Source organism: Ranitomeya imitator, chromosome 7 (assembly GCF_032444005.1).
Source record: "Ranitomeya imitator isolate aRanImi1 chromosome 7, aRanImi1.pri, whole genome shotgun sequence".
NCBI lineage: Eukaryota > Metazoa > Chordata > Amphibia > Anura > Dendrobatidae > Ranitomeya > Ranitomeya imitator.
The window spans coordinates 226,123,698-226,138,536 of NC_091288.1; the positions used below are offsets into that span (position 1 = coordinate 226,123,698).

At 57.6% G+C, this 14,839-nt stretch overlaps 1 protein-coding gene across 1 annotated transcript in view; it reads right to left on the reverse strand.

Moving 5' to 3' along the window:
* PRR14 (proline rich 14) overlaps positions 1-14,839 on the reverse strand; it is a 46,040-nt gene that overhangs the window by 27,278 nt on the left and 3,923 nt on the right. The window lies entirely within an intron of this gene.

The window sequence follows — 14,839 nt, forward strand, 5'->3', positions numbered from 1 at the left end:
GCGCAGCAGAGACGGGCCCGGCTGAAAGGGCAGCAGAGAAAGGCCCGGCTGACCGCGCAGCAGAGACGGGCCCGGCTGACCGCGCAGCAGAGACGGGCCCGGCTGAAAGGGCAGCAGAGAAAGGCCCGGCTGACAGAGCAGAGAAAAGCAGCTACAGAAAAATACAATGGACACAAATAGTGGGCATCAGATTGAGCACCAAGAGTTATAAGAGAATGGTCAGCCATAATATACTGAACAGCCATGTTGGCTCTAGCAGCCATCTTGTGCAAAGTTAGGAATCAACTAATTTTGTTTCTAAAAATCTGATAAGGGTTTGTGTCCACGGGCCGGTAAAAATCGGAGAGGAGGAGGGGTTTGTCTCTATGTAAAGTCTTGTCTAAAGTCCACTTTAAGGGAGGATATTAGCGAAGGAAATGAGGATGTCGAGTCCATATGGGTTGAAATTCATGGAGGGAAAAATGGTAACAAAATTCTCATTGGGGTCTGTTACAAACCCCCAAATATAACAGAAACCATGGAAAGTCTACTTCTAAAGCAGATAGATGAAGCTGCAACCCATGATGAGGTCCTGGTTATGGGGGACTTTAACTACCCGGATATTAACTGGGAAACAGAAACCTGTGAAACCCATAAAGGCAACAGGTTTCTGCTAATAACCAAGAAAAATTATCTTTCACAATTGGTGCAGAATCCAACCAGAGGAGCAGCACTTTTAGACCTAATACTATCTAATAGACCTGACAGAATAACAAATCTGCAGGTGGTTGGGCATTTAGGAAATAGCGACCACAATATTGTACAGTTTCACCTGTCTTTCACTAGGGGGACTTGTCAGGGAGTCACAAAAACATTGAACTTTAGGAAGGCAAAGTTTGAACAGCTTAGAGATGCCCTTAATCTGGTAGACTGGGACAATATCCTCAGAAATAAGAATACAGATAATAAATGGGAAATGTTTAAGAACATCCTAAATAGGCAGTGTAAGCGGTTTATACCTTGTGGGAATAAAAGGACTAGAAATAGGAAAAACCAAATGTGGCTAAACAAAGAAGTAAGACAGGCAATTAACAGTAAAAAGAAAGCATTTGCACTACTAAAGCAGGATGGCACCATTGAAGCTCTAAAAAACTATAGGGAGAAAAATACTTTATCTAAAAAACTAATTAAAGCTGCCAAAAAGGAAACAGAGAAGCACATTGCTAAGGAGAGTAAAACTAATCCCAAACTGTTCTTCAACTATATCAATAGTAAAAGAATAAAAACTGAAAATGTAGGCCCCTTAAAAAATAGTGAGGAAAGAATGGTTGTAGATGACGAGGAAAAAGCTAACATATTAAACACCTTCTTCTCCACGGTATTCACGGTGGAAAATGAAATGCTAGGTGAAATCCCAAGAAACAATGAAAACCCTATATTAAGGGTCAACAATCTAACCCAAGAAGAGGTGCGAAACCGGCTAAATAAGATTAAAATAGATAAATCTCCGGGTCCGGATGGCATACACCCACGAGTACTAAGAGAACTAAGTAATGTAATAGATAAACCATTATTTCTTATTTTTAGTGACTCTATAGCGACGGGGTCTGTTCCGCAGGACTGGCGCATAGCAAATGTGGTGCCAATATTCAAAAAGGGCTCTAAAAGTGAACCTGGAAATTATAGGCCAGTAAGTCTAACCTCTATTGTTGGTAAAATATTTGAAGGGTTTCTGAGGGATGTTATTCTGGATTATCTCAATGAGAATAACTGTTTAACTCCATATCAGCATGGGTTTATGAGAAATCGCTCCTGTCAAACCAATCTAATCAGTTTTTATGAAGAGGTAAGCTATAGACTGGACCACGGTGAGTCATTGGACGTGGTATATCTCGATTTTTCCAAAGCGTTTGATACCGTGCCGCACAAGAGGTTGGTACACAAAATGAGAATGCTTGGTCTGGGGGAAATTGTGTGTAAATGGGTTAGTAACTGGCTTAGTGATAGAAAGCAGAGGGTGGTTATAAATGGTATAGTCTCTAACTGGGTCGCTGTGACCAGTGGGGACCGCAGGGGTCAGTATTGGGACCGGTTCTCTTCAACATATTCATTAATGATCTGGTAGAAGGTTTACACAGTAAAATATCGATATTTGCAGATGATACAAAACTATGTAAAGCAGTTAATACAAGAGAAGATAGTATTCTGCTACAGATGGATCTGGATAAGTTGGAAACTTGGGCTGAAAGGTGGCAGATGAGGTTTAACAATGATAAATGTAAGGTTATACACATGGGAAGAGGGAATCAATATCACCATTACACACTGAACGGGAAACCACTGGGTAAATCTGACAGGGAGAAGGACTTGGGGATCCTAGTTAATGATAAACTTACCTGGAGCAGCCAGTGCCAGGCAGCAGCTGCCAAGGCAAACAGGATCATGGGGTGCATTAAAAGAGGTCTGGATACACATGATGAGAGCATTATACTGCCTCTGTACAAATCCCTAGTTAGACCGCACATGGAGTACTGTGTCCAGTTTTGGGCACCGGTGCTCAGGAAGGATATAATGGAACTAGAGAGAGTACAAAGGAGGGCAACAAAATTAATAAAGGGGATGGGAGAACTACAATACCCAGATAGATTAGCGAAATTAGGATTATTTAGTCTAGAAAAAAGACGACTGAGGGGCGATCTAATAACCATGTATAAGTATATAAGGGGACAATACAAATATCTCGCTGAGGATCTGTTTATACCAAGGAAGGTGACGGGCACAAGGGGGCATTCTTTGCGTCTGGAGGAGAGAAGGTTTTTCCACCAACATAGAAGAGGATTCTTTACTGTTAGGGCAGTGAGAATCTGGAATTGCTTGCCTGAGGAGGTGGTGATGGCGAACTCAGTCGAGGGGTTCAAGAGAGGCCTGGATGTCTTCCTGGAGCAGAACAATATTGTATCATACAATTATTAGGTTCTGTAGAAGGACGTAGATCTGGGTATTTATTATGATGGAATATAGGCTGAACTGGATGGACAAATGTCTTTTTTCGGCCTTACTAACTATGTTACTATGTTACTATGTTACATCCGGACTAGCTGCGGATTGAACGCTGCATACAGCCGCAGCGTCCAGATGTTACCGCATAGTGGAGGGGATTTTATGAAATCCCGTCTCCACTATGTGTGCTGTGGTGAAATATGTATATATATCTATATGTGTGTAGTGACATATATCTAGGGTTATATGTGTGACTAGTGATAATGTAACATCTGTCCTGAAGGCAAGTCGCACCTAGGTGTTAATAGGTACTTCCTTGGGACTAGTAGAAATTGTGTCTCCATATCTCACCAGGAGGTCTAGCTAAGGCCAAGAAGAAAGGAACACTTAACACCCCCTAGTGCTTGGAGGGGAGATGCTAATTGCAGCCTGAGGTTAGCTATTCCTGGGAACCATCTCACAAGTGTCTCCAGAGGAAAAGAATATATATTCATTAGTAGAGCGGCCGTGCCCAATCAAACAGACCACAATTATGATATTAACCTGGGTGGCCGGTCTAGAAACCTGACCTCAGACCAAAGTTATAAATTTAGGCTGCAGACAGAGAATTGTGTTCACATGATGGGGGCAGCCTGAGAAGCTGGTGTGATCCAATCTACATTCTTCCTACCCTCAGGGAGCAGAAAGCAACTACCAGTTAGATGATTTCTGTAAGTTTTCTCCTGTTTATTTTGACACTGTTTTGCATAAGTTGTATGTCTTTTTATTATATTTTTATACCTTTTCCTTATTGTAAGCACTGAACCTTTTGTTAATAAAGTACAAAGCTTTAACAAATTGAACCTTGAATGTTCTAAAACAGTGGTCCCCAACCTTTTTGACCTTGAGAGCCACATTTAGCACTGAGAGAGGGTCGCGAGCCACATTTAGCTCCTGAGAGGTGGTCACGAGCAACATTCTGCTTCTGTCCCCCTTAAAGTTGTGTCAACCAAAGCCACCATTGCGGGTATGACAACCAAAACTTTCCACAGAAATCACTCCAAAGCAGTACACCGAGATCCAGAGGTTCCCACAATGCCCCAATTCACTATTATCCCATCAAGGACTCCCAACACACTGTTGCATCCAGCTTCAAGAACCTCCTCTAATAGGTAGTATCATCCTCCAGCATACCATACCTAAAACATCTCTAAACCCCTAAGACCAGTATACGTGCACCCAGATCTGATTATCTGTTCTGGGCTACTCAAAAATTCACAATTTTGAGATGTACTCTTTATACCCGTTTGCTAGACCTGGAGCTAATGCACCAAGCTGGCAGACAGTCGCGAGCCACAATTCCTGGGACTGCAAGCCACATGTGGCTCCCGAGCTACAGGTTGGGGACCCCTGTTCTAAAAGAATCCATAGCCTAAGGTGTGTGAGCCTTATGAGTGATAGACATTATTATTAATATTTCCGGGACTCATCGCCCGTGTATTTGATGAGTGGTGGCAGTGTGTATGAGCGGGTGTGTGGCCTGGGTCGGTGTGTGATTTATGCTCCCATTACAGCATAGGACAGAGGTTGAATGCTGGACGGAGAGTGGGGAGATAGATTAACCCTTGCAGGCACAACCCCAAGTCACGTGTGAGAGCAGGCACGTGACGAATAAGTGACACCATGGAGAAGGGATCCGTGAAGCTGCCATATTTTGTATGCGCTGTCACATGTTGTATGTTTGTGCTTTTGTCTTTTTTTACATTCAACACATTAGCCGGATGATGTGACTACTACTGTCCCATCATTTGCTAATGTGTCACTCACTGTCACTGTAGCAGACAGACCTCCCACAGCCCGCCACAGACCCCCCACAGCCCCGCGATCCCCGCAGACACACACAAACACATCTTCCCCGCACACAGACGCGCACATCTTCCCCGCACATGTTCCCCACACACAAACACATCTTCCCCGCACACAGACGCGCACATCTTCCCCGCACACAGACGCGCACATCTTCCCCGCACACAGACGCGCACATCTTCCCCTCACACAGACGCGCACATCTTCCCCTCACACAGACGCGCACATCTTCCCCGCACACAGACGCGCACATCTTCCCCGCACACAGACGCGCACATCTTCCCCGCACACAGACGCGCACATCTTCCCGCACATGTTCCCCACACACAGACGCGCACATCTTCCCCGCACACAGACGCGCACATCTTCCCCGCACACAGATGCGCACATCTTCCCTGCACACAGACGCGCACATCTTCCCCGCACACAGACTCGCACATCTTCCCCGCACACAGACGCGCACATCTTCCCCGCACATGTTCCCCACACACAGACGCGCACATCTTCCCCGCACACAGACGCGCACATCTTCCCCGCACATCTTCCCCGCACACAGACGCGCACATCTTCCCCGCACATGTTCCCCACACACAGACGCGCACATCTTCCCCGCACACAGATGCGCACATCTTCCCCGCACACAGACGCGCACATCTTCCCCGCACACAGACGCGCACATCTTCCCCGCACACAGTCTCCGCACACACACTCTTCCCCCCTCCCGATCTGCAGCGTTTCTCGCAGCAAAACCGCAGATCTTTCGCCCGACTCAATGTAAGTCATTGGGTGCAGAACGCTGCAGATCCGCACAAGTAAATGACGTGCTCCTTCTTTTAATCCGCAGCGTTTTCAGTGCTGAGTTTTCCGCATTATTAGCACAGCATTTTTTTGTTTCCATTGATTTACATTGTACTGGAAATCACTTGCGGATCTGCAGCATTTCCACAGGGAAAAAAACGCTGCGGATCCGCAGGAAATCCGCAACGTGTGCACATGGCCTAAAAGATGTAGCAGAGCTCTGTATGTCATGGAACAATGAGGCTTATGTCAGATTTCATGACATCATTACTGAGAGTAACTAAGAGGATCATGGAGAGTTACCAGCGCTAATGGAGTTTGGGGTAAAGGGGTTAAGGTCATTTACATTCCACCATTGCTTTGCTCTTGAATCCATGCTTTTCTCTGCAGTATCAGGTTATCATCTATACGCCTTTTCGCTGCAATGTGCTTTCTTTGTCTGTATCATGTATATAAAGCCCCCGTCACTGTTGTTCGGGGCCATAACACGGACATTCTGCCGCCAGGTCGCACCATGGCCGTCCCAGCGTCTGTCTGCCTGGACTCCTGCTCATGCCTGCATGCTCGGTCTCACTGACTTTCCATGAAACTGTTCTGCTGCGAAATCTCCAAATAAACTTCAGTCACAGCTTGATAAGAGGATCGTCTACATATTTTCCCGGCTCTTCCAGCTCTCAGTAAGGACTTTTCCTCCAGGAGGAGCGGCTCCGGAGAGCTGCCTCCACAAGAACCACTGGAAGGATTTGTGGATGAGGGCTTGAGGCTGGAAGGGTGATGAAAATAATAAAACAACTGCCTGTGGCCATCCGCTAAATCACTCAAAGTAAGCCAGCCTGAAGGAGGACCTCTCGTGAAGAGCTCCAAGTCTGCCAGATTGTAATAAGAAAACTACAATAAAAAAAACTATAAAGATGAAAGTGCAACCAAGAAAACTCTCCGTGAGGCATCTACAAGGACACGACAAGCTTTGTGCTCGGTAGCAAGAGGCTTTAAAAGGGGGGATGCCTGGCAAGCGGAGCGAGAGGCTGGAAACGAGTCATTATAAAAGTTATGGAGTGCAGCTGCTGAGGTCACCCTGCGACACACCGAGAAGGCTCCACCACATACAGGTGACTGCAGCCGGGAGAAGGCGGCCCCGAGAATCGCAGCTGACTTACCCACTGTACTACCCGCTGCGCTCACTCCGGACTCCTCCCCCGCGCTCACTCCGGACCACTCCTCCTCCCCCGCGCTCACTCCGGACCACTCCTCCTCCCCCGCGCTCACTCCGGACTCCTCCTCCTCCCCCGCGCTCACTCCGGACTCCTCCTCCTCCCCCGCGCTCACTCCGGACTCCTCCTCCGCACTCACTCCAGACTCCTCCTCCCCCGCACTCACTCCGGACTCCTCCTCCTCCGCACTCACTCCGGACTCCTCCTCCTCCGCACTCACTCCGGACTCCTCCTCCTCCGCACTCACTCCGGACTCCTCCTCCTCCGCACTCACTCCGGACTCCTCCTCCTTCTCCTCCGCACTCACTCCGGACTCCTCCTCCTCCGCACTCACTCCGGACTCCTCCTCCTCCTCCTCCGCACTCACTCCGGACTCCTCCTCCTCCGCACTCACTCCGGACTCCTCCTCCTCCGCACTCACTCCGGACTCCTCCTCCTTCTCCTCCGCACTCACTCCGGACTCCTCCTCCTTCTCCTCCGCACTCACTCCGGACTCCTCCTCCTTCTCCTCCGCACTCACTCCGGACTCCTCCTCCTTCTCCTCCGCACTCACTCCGGACTCCTCCTCCGCACTCACTCCGGACTCCTCGGACTCCTCCTCCGCACTCACTCCGGACTCCTCGGACTCCTCCTCCGCACTCACTCCGGACTCCTCCTCCTTCTCCTCCGCACTCACTCCGGACTCCTCCTCCTTCTCCTCCGCACTCACTCCGGACTCCTCCTCCTTCTCCTCCGCACTCACTCCGGACTCCTCCTCCTCCTCCTCCGCACTCACTCCGGACTCCTCCTCCTCCGCACTCACTCCGGACTCCTCCTCCTCCGCACTCACTCCGGACTCCTCCTCCTCCGCACTCACTCCGGACTCCTCCTCCTCCGCACTCACTCCGGACTCCTCCTCCTTCTCCTCCGCACTCACTCCGGACTCCTCCTCCTTCTCCTCCGCACTCACTCCGGACTCCTCCGCACTCACTCCGGACTCCTTCTCCTCCGCACTCACTCCGGACTCCTCCGCACTCACTCCGGACTCCTCCTCCCCCGCACTCACTCCGGACTCCTCCTCCCCCGCACTCACTCCGGACTCCTCCTCCCCCGCACTCACTCCGGACTCCTCCTCCCCCGCACTCACTCCGGACTCCTCCTCCCCCGCACTCACTCCGGACTCCTCCTCCCCCGCACTCACTCCGGACTCCTCCTCCCCCGCACTCACTCCGGACTCCTCCTCCCCCGCACTCACTCCGGACTCCTCCTCCCCCGCACTCACTCCGGACTCCTCCTCCCCCGCACTCACTCCGGACTCCTCCTCCCCCGCACTCACTCCGGACTCCTCCTCCCCCGCACTCACTCCGGACTCCTCCTCCCCCGCACTCACTCCGGACTCCTCCTCCCCCGCACTCACTCCGGACTCCTCCTCCCCCGCACTCACTCCGGACTCCTCCTCCCCCGCACTCACTCCGGACTCCTCCTCCCCCGCACTCACTCCGGACTCCTCCTCCCCCGCACTCACTCCGGACTCCTCCTCCCCCGCACTCACTCCGGACTCCTCCTCCCCCGCACTCACTCCGGACTCCTCCTCCCCCGCACTCACTCCGGACTCCTCCTCCCCCGCACTCACTCCGGACTCCTCCTCCCCCGCACTCACTCCGGACTCCTCCTCCTCCGCACTCACTCCGGACTCCTCCTCCTCCGCACTCACTCCGGACTCCTCCTCCTCCGCACTCACTCCGGACTCCTCCTCCTCCGCACTCACTCCGGACTCCTCCTCCTCCGCACTCACTCCGGACTCCTCCTCCTCCGCACTCACTCCGGACTCCTCCTCCTCCTCCTCCGCACTCACTCCGGACTCCTCCTCCTCCGCACTCACTCCGGACTCCTCCTCCTCCTCCTCCGCACTCACTCCGGACTCATCCTCCTCCTCCTCCGCACTCACTCCAGACTCCTCCTCCTCCGCACTCACTCCGGACTCCTCCTCCTCACTCACTCCAGACTCCTCCTCCCCCGCACTCACTCCGGACTCCTCCTCCCCCGCACTCACTCCGGACTCCTCCTCCCCCGCACTCACTCCGGACTCCTCCTCCCCCGCACTCACTCCGGACTCCTCCTCCCCCGCACTCACTCCGGACTCCTCCTCCCCCGCACTCACTCCGGACTCCTCCTCCCCCGCACTCACTCCGGACTCCTCCTCCCCCGCACTCACTCCGGACTCCTCCTCCCCCGCACTCACTCCGGACTCCTCCTCCCCCGCACTCACTCCGGACTCCTCCTCCCCCGCACTCACTCCGGACTCCTCCTCCCCCGCACTCACTCCGGACTCCTCCTCCCCCGCACTCACTCCGGACTCCTCCTCCCCCGCACTCACTCCGGACTCCTCCTCCTCCGCACTCACTCCGGACTCCTCCTCCTCCGCACTCACTCCGGACTCCTCCTCCTCCGCACTCACTCCGGACTCCTCCTCCTCCTCCGCACTCACTCCGGACTCCTCCTCCTCCTCCTCCGCACTCACTCCGGACTCATCCTCCTTCTCCTCCGCACTCACTCCGGACTCCTCCGCACTCACTCCGGACTCCTCCTCCTCCTCCTCCGCACTCACTCCGGACTCCTCCTCCTCCTCCTCCGCACTCACTCCGGACTCCTCCGCACTCACTCCGGACTCCTCCGCACTCACTCCGGACTCCTCCGCACTCACTCACTCCGGACTCCTCCTCCCCCGCACTCACTCCGGACTCCTCCTCCTCCGCACTCACTCCGGACTCCTCCTCCTTCTCCTCCGCACTCACTCCGGACTCCTCCGCACTCACTCCGGACTCCTCCGCACTCACTCCGGACTCCTCCTCCCCCGCACTCACTCCGGACTCCTCCTCCTCCTCCGCACTCACTCCGGACTCCTCCTCCTCCTCCTCCGCACTCACTCCGGACTCATCCTCCTTCTCCTCCGCACTCACTCCGGACTCCTCCGCACTCACTCCGGACTCCTCCTCCTCCTCCTCCGCACTCACTCCGGACTCCTCCGCACTCACTCCGGACTCCTCCGCACTCACTCCGGACTCCTCCGCACTCACTCACTCCGGACTCCTCCTCCCCCGCACTCACTCCGGACTCCTCCTCCTCCGCACTCACTCCGGACTCCTCCTCCTTCTCCTCCGCACTCACTCCGGACTCCTCCGCACTCACTCCGGACTCCTCCGCACTCACTCCGGACTCCTCCTCCCCCGCACTCACTCCGGACTCCTCCTCCTCCTCCGCACTCACTCCGGACTCCTCCTCCCCCGCACTCACTCCGGACTCCTCCTCCCCCGCACTCACTCCGGACTCCTCCTCCCCCGCACTCACTCCGGACTCCTCCTCCCCCGCACTCACTCCGGACTCCTCCTCCCCCGCACTCACTCCGGACTCCTCCTCCCCCGCACTCACTCCGGACTCCTCCTCCCCCGCACTCACTCCGGACTCCTCCTCCCCCGCACTCACTCCGGACTCCTCCTCCCCCGCACTCACTCCGGACTCCTCCTCCCCCGCACTCACTCCGGACTCCTCCTCCCCCGCACTCACTCCGGACTCCTCCTCCCCCGCACTCACTCCGGACTCCTCCTCCCCCGCACTCACTCCGGACTCCTCCTCCTCCGCACTCACTCCGGACTCCTCCTCCTCCGCACTCACTCCGGACTCCTCCTCCTCCGCACTCACTCCGGACTCCTCCTCCTCCGCACTCACTCCGGACTCCTCCTCCTCCGCACTCACTCCGGACTCCTCCTCCTCCGCACTCACTCCGGACTCCTCCTCCTCCGCACTCACTCCGGACTCCTCCTCCTCCTCCTCCGCACTCACTCCGGACTCCTCCTCCTCCGCACTCACTCCGGACTCCTCCTCCTCCTCCTCCGCACTCACTCCGGACTCATCCTCCTCCTCCTCCGCACTCACTCCAGACTCCTCCTCCTCCGCACTCACTCCGGACTCCTCCTCCTCACTCACTCCAGACTCCTCCTCCCCCGCACTCACTCCGGACTCCTCCTCCCCCGCACTCACTCCGGACTCCTCCTCCCCCGCACTCACTCCGGACTCCTCCTCCCCCGCACTCACTCCGGACTCCTCCTCCCCCGCACTCACTCCGGACTCCTCCTCCCCCGCACTCACTCCGGACTCCTCCTCCCCCGCACTCACTCCGGACTCCTCCTCCCCCGCACTCACTCCGGACTCCTCCTCCCCCGCACTCACTCCGGACTCCTCCTCCCCCGCACTCACTCCGGACTCCTCCTCCCCCGCACTCACTCCGGACTCCTCCTCCCCCGCACTCACTCCGGACTCCTCCTCCTCCGCACTCACTCCGGACTCCTCCTCCTCCGCACTCACTCCGGACTCCTCCTCCTCCGCACTCACTCCGGACTCCTCCTCCTCCTCCGCACTCACTCCGGACTCCTCCTCCTCCTCCTCCGCACTCACTCCGGACTCATCCTCCTTCTCCTCCGCACTCACTCCGGACTCCTCCGCACTCACTCCGGACTCCTCCTCCTCCTCCTCCGCACTCACTCCGGACTCCTCCTCCTCCTCCTCCGCACTCACTCCGGACTCCTCCGCACTCACTCCGGACTCCTCCGCACTCACTCCGGACTCCTCCGCACTCACTCACTCCGGACTCCTCCTCCCCCGCACTCACTCCGGACTCCTCCTCCTCCGCACTCACTCCGGACTCCTCCTCCTTCTCCTCCGCACTCACTCCGGACTCCTCCGCACTCACTCCGGACTCCTCCGCACTCACTCCGGACTCCTCCTCCCCCGCACTCACTCCGGACTCCTCCTCCTCCTCCGCACTCACTCCGGACTCCTCCTCCTCCTCCTCCGCACTCACTCCGGACTCATCCTCCTTCTCCTCCGCACTCACTCCGGACTCCTCCGCACTCACTCCGGACTCCTCCTCCTCCTCCTCCGCACTCACTCCGGACTCCTCCGCACTCACTCCGGACTCCTCCGCACTCACTCCGGACTCCTCCGCACTCACTCACTCCGGACTCCTCCTCCCCCGCACTCACTCCGGACTCCTCCTCCTCCGCACTCACTCCGGACTCCTCCTCCTTCTCCTCCGCACTCACTCCGGACTCCTCCGCACTCACTCCGGACTCCTCCGCACTCACTCCGGACTCCTCCTCCCCCGCACTCACTCCGGACTCCTCCTCCTCCTCCGCACTCACTCCGGACTCCTCCTCCCCCGCACTCACTCCGGACTCCTCCTCCCCCGCACTCACTCCGGACTCCTCCTCCCCCGCACTCACTCCGGACTCCTCCTCCCCCGCACTCACTCCGGACTCCTCCTCCCCCGCACTCACTCCGGACTCCTCCTCCCCCGCACTCACTCCGGACTCCTCCTCCCCCGCACTCACTCCGGACTCCTCCTCCCCCGCACTCACTCCGGACTCCTCCTCCCCCGCACTCACTCCGGACTCCTCCTCCCCCGCACTCACTCCGGACTCCTCCTCCCCCGCACTCACTCCGGACTCCTCCTCCCCCGCACTCACTCCGGACTCCTCCTCCCCCGCACTCACTCCGGACTCCTCCTCCCCCGCACTCACTCCGGACTCCTCCTCCCCCGCTCTCACTCCGGACTCCTCCTCCCCCGCACTCACTCCGGACTCCTCCTCCTCCGCACTCACTCCGGACTCCTCCTCCTTCTCCTCCGCACTCACTCCGGACTCCTCCGCACTCACTCCGGACTCCTCCTCCTCACTCACTCCGGACTCCTCCTCCCCCGCACTCACTCCGGACTCCTCCTCCCCCGCACTCACTCCGGACTCCTCCTCCCCCGCACTCACTCCGGACTCCTCCTCCCCCGCACTCACTCCGGACTCCTCCTCCCCCGCACTCACTCCGGACTCCTCCTCCCCCGCACTCACTCCGGACTCCTCCTCCCCCGCACTCACTCCGGACTCCTCCTCCCCCGCACTCACTCCGGACTCCTCCTCCTCCGCACTCACTCCGGACTCCTCCTCCTCCGCACTCACTCCGGACTCCTCCTTCTCCTCCGCACTCACTCCGGACTCCTCCTCCTCCGCACTCACTCCGGACTCCTCCTCCTTCTCCTCCGCACTCACTCCGGACTCCTCCTCCTCCGCACTCACTCCGGACTCCCCCTCCTCCGCACTCACTCCGGACTCCTCCTCCTCCGCACTCACTCCGGACTCCTCCTCCTTCTCCTCCGCACTCACTCCGGACTCCTCCTCCTTCTCCTCCGCACTCACTCCGGACTCCTCCTCCTTCTCCTCCGCACTCACTCCGGACTTTTCCTCCTTCTCCTCCGCACTCACTCCGGACTCCTCCTCACTCACTCCGGACTCCTCGGACTCCTCCTCCGCACTCACTCCGGACTCCTCCTCCGCACTCACTCCGGACTCCTCGGACTCCTCCTCCGCACTCACTCCGGACTCCTCCTCCTTCTCCTCCGCACTCACTCCGGACTCCTCCTCCTTCTCCTCCGCACTCACTCCGGACTCCTCCTCCTTCGCACTCACTCCGGACTCCTCCTCCTCCGCACTCACTCCGGACTCCTCCTCCTCCGCACTCACTCCGGACTCCTCCTCCTCCGCACTCACTCCGGACTCCTCCTCCTCCGCACTCACTCCGGACTCCTCCTCCTCCGCACTCACTCCGGACTCCTCCTCCTCCGCACTCACTCCGGACTCCTCCTCCTCCGCACTCACTCCGGACTCCTCCTCCTCCGCACTCACTCCGGACTCCTCCTCCTCCGCACTCACTCCGGACTCCTCCTCCGCACTCACTCCGGACTCCTCCTCCTTCTCCTCCGCACTCACTCCGGACTCCTCCGCACTCACTCCGGACTCCTCCTCCTCCTCCTCCGCACTCACTCCGGACTCCTCCGCACTCACTCCGGACTCCTCCTCCCCCGCACTCACTCCGGACTCCTCCTCCCCCGCACTCACTCCGGACTCCTCCTCCCCCGCACTCACTCCGGACTCCTCCTCCCCCGCACTCACTCCGGACTCCTCCTCCCCCGCACTCACTCCGGACTCCTCCTCCCCCGCACTCACTCCGGACTCCTCCTCCCCCGCACTCACTCCGGACTCCTCCTCCCCCGCACTCACTCCGGACTCCTCCTCCTCCGCACTCACTCCGGACTCCTCCTCCTTCTCCTCCGCACTCACTCCGGACTCCTCCGCACTCACTCCGGACTCCTCCTCCTCACTCACTCCGGACTCCTCCTCCCCCGCACTCACTCCGGACTCCTCCTCCCCCGCACTCACTCCGGACTCCTCCTCCCCCGCACTCACTCCGGACTCCTCCTCCTCCGCACTCACTCCGGACTCCTCCTCCCCCGCACTCACTCCGGACTCCTCCTCCCCCGCACTCACTCCGGACTCCTCCTCCCCCGCACTCACTCCGGACTCCTCCTCCCCCGCACTCACTCCGGACTCCTCCTCCCCCGCACTCACTCCGGACTCCTCCTCCCCCGCACTCACTCCGGACTCCTCCTCCTCCGCACTCACTCCGGACTCCTCCTCCTCCGCACTCACTCCGGACTCCTCCTCCTCCGCACTCACTCGGGACTCCTCCTCCTCCGCACTCACTCCGGACTCCTCCTCCTCCGCACTCACTCCGAACTCCTCCTCCTCCGCACTCACTCCGGACTCCTCCTCCTTCTCCTCCGCACTCACTCCGGACTCCTCCTCCTCCGCACTCACTCCGGACTCCTCCTCCTTCTCCTCCGCACTCACTCCGGACTCCTCCTCCTCCGCACTCACTCCGGACTCCTCCTCCTCCGCACTCACTCCGGACTCCTCCTCCTCCGCACTCACTCCGGACTCCTCCTCCTTCTCCTCCGCACTCACTCCGGACTCCTCCTCCTTCTCCTCCGCACTCACTCCGGACTCCTCCTCCTTCTCCTCCGCACTCACTCCGGACTCCTCCTCCTTCTCCTCCGCACTCACTCCGGACTCCTCGGACTCCTCCTCCGCACTCACTCCGGACTCCTCGGACTCCTCCTCCGCACTCACTCCGGACTCCTCCTC